Source organism: Vigna radiata, chromosome 1 (genome assembly GCF_000741045.1).
Source record: "Vigna radiata var. radiata cultivar VC1973A chromosome 1, Vradiata_ver6, whole genome shotgun sequence".
Lineage (NCBI taxonomy): Eukaryota > Viridiplantae > Streptophyta > Magnoliopsida > Fabales > Fabaceae > Vigna > Vigna radiata.
Window position 1 is genome coordinate 34,266,622 of NC_028351.1, and position 2,995 is coordinate 34,269,616.

Here is a 2,995-nt window from a genome sequence, read left to right on the forward strand (position 1 = left end):
CAACATCTTCATCTTCCTCTTCATCGAGTTCTTCTCAACATCTTCATCTTCCTCTTCATCGAGTTCTTCTCAACATCTTCATCTTCCTCTTCATCTGCTTCAAGAACACTAGATGTTTTCTCTTCTTTTTCAAGAGTCGCCTTCTTTAGCTCCTCAAGCTCAACCTTTTGTTTATTCATAATTTCATTAGCTTCATCTAGAAGCCTCCCTATTCGCCATCAACAGGATTCCACACTCTTCTTCCCATCATCAGTAACAAGATTTGTCTCGATCTCGCAATATGACCAAACTTGCCATAGTTGTAGCACTTTGTTGACCTACAATCATTTGTATAGTGGCCATACTTGCCACATCTAAAACACTCCACTCTTGACTGATCTCCTCGGCCTTTTCCTTGTCCATGGTCACGCCAATTCTGCTGATCGGTTTGATCCTCATTATCATTACCTTGACCACGTCCACCTCGTCCTCGGCTTCTTCGGCCTCCTCGCCCTCTTCCACCAGGACCTTGGCTCTGAGTAATCCACTGTTAATGACCCAGCTAACTCCACAGTGAGAGTTGACAAATCCTTTGTCTCTTCAATAGTGACCACGATACTTTCAAAATCATCAGATTTCTCATGATATTTTCTACAACCCGGTTAGGAGGAATCTCTTGTACTCGAGTTATAAACTCGACAACTCCTTCATTTTCATCCATCTCCATATGTTCAAACTCCCTTCTGAGAGCTTGTACTCGGACTTGCTTCACACGGGTATCTCCTTTGTATGCCACCTTCAGAATTTCCCATGCTTCTTTTGCCAACTTTGCATTAGTTATTTTCTCAAATCCAGATTCATCCACTGCATTATACATAAACTACAAAGCCAATTTGTCTTTCACTCGTTTCTTTTTCAATGCAGCACTGTCTGATGCTCATCATCCACGGGTTCATTGTACCTGTCTTCCACTATGTCCCATACGTCTTGGGATCCAAGAAGAACCTTCATCTGCAAAGACCAATTGTCATAATTGATATTTTCCGACAATTGTGGCACAACCTTTGTCATCTCTCTCACAAAAAGTTGGGAAAATCTCCCAATACACACTCAGGTATTTTTTCAAAATTGAGTTTTGTTATTCATTGATAATTGAAGGGCTTTAAATAGCCACATGATACTTACAATATTATGGAAATAAAAATAGAATCTGAAAATAAAATATCAACTGACTTAAAAATAAGATCTCCTTAACCTATCATAAAATAATATTCTACCTAAATAAACAGAAAATCCTAACTACCCATTCCTATTTAATCTCTACCAAATCAAACCAAATATTACTAGACCAAAAACTAATAAAATAATAAATCTTTAAAATTTAAGTTTATCCCAACAAGAAGTGTGATAAAACTTTTAGTTTTGAGTGTGGTAGTCTTTTATTCAGCTGTTATTTTTTTAACACTGTAAGCAAAAAGGACTAACGTGTACCGTTTTTGCGAAATGTATTGCGAAATGTAGGATGTTAGTTAACTTTTGAAAAAAAAGAAAACAACTTTGAACAAACCCTAGAAACCGAAAGATCAAAATAGGTATTAAACCTTAAAAATATATGAAAAGAATTTTGATGATGTAGGAGAACCTTATTCATAATAACTTGTGCATAGAACTAGATAAAAGTTGAAGAGATGACGTGAAGACAATGATGAAAAATGAATGATGATTAATTCTAAGAGTAGAAAAGAAAATAATATACGAGATTTAATGTATAAAATGGAATTATGTGTATTAGAACTAAACAATGGTGCGTACAAAAAGATGTATGTTTATTTTTTTAAAATTTTAATTTTACAACTTTTTTATTTACTTATTTTTTAATAAAATTATTTCATCTTAACGAAATTGTTTGTTGACTAAAATGCTAACATATGATATATGTTACACACAATAATTTGATTCATCCAATTTGAACAACATAATCTATTGGTATCCATGTCTAATGAAATTTCAAATGTTTATATATCAATCTACAGGATATTTTTTCTTATTTCAAATTCATTCTTTACAATGAATAACTGTGCAACTTCCTAGGAAAAAAACTTCTCCACTATAAGGTAAAGTATCTCCCTTCCACCTCCCAAATTTTGCAATCATATCAGATTTTCTCTTCTATGCTTTTTGTTTTGTTCGGAAATTTAAAAGTCTTTTTGTTTCTTTCGTGGAATGTCACGTAAGAGGCCAATGCACTTCACAAAACTTTCCACGTCTGGAATGAGATTACTCAAGGCTTTTCTAAGTTTTTTTTATTTACTTACATGATACGATCTAAATGAAATAATATTCACATAAAATAGTATAAACATATTAAAAATCATATGAAATTCAATATCATAAACAATTGAAAAAAATTAATATAAGATATTTTTCTTTCTTAAATGACTTGTCTAATACACTTTTATTGCGATGTTTATGTTCTTTGTAACATTTTTTTTTCAAACATGCCAATAAAAATAAGTATTAATATTATTTTTACAATTAAATATTTATAATTATAATAAACATTTTCACGTTTAAAATAGTATTGATTTTTATATATTTGCTTAAGGAACCCTATTTTCTTATATTGCTTGTATACTAATACTATAATTACGGCTGGGCAAAAATAACAGATGTACTGTAGTTAACTATGAGAATTGTATCTACTCTTACATCTTCTCTAATTTCAGTTCTATTGTTTCATCTTGTCAAGAAAACGTTATTTAATAATAAAATATTAATAAAAATAACTGTTCATATAAAAAACAATAATTAATTTTTTAAAACAACTTTTTTATCACAAAATTTTTATTTTTATCAATAAAAATAAAAAATGTAATTTATATTTTTATATTTTTTAAGTTATATATATATAAATATATATATATATATATATATATATATATATATATATATATATATATATTTATACAACTTTTTTATCACAAAATTTATATTTTTATCAATAAAAATAAAAAAT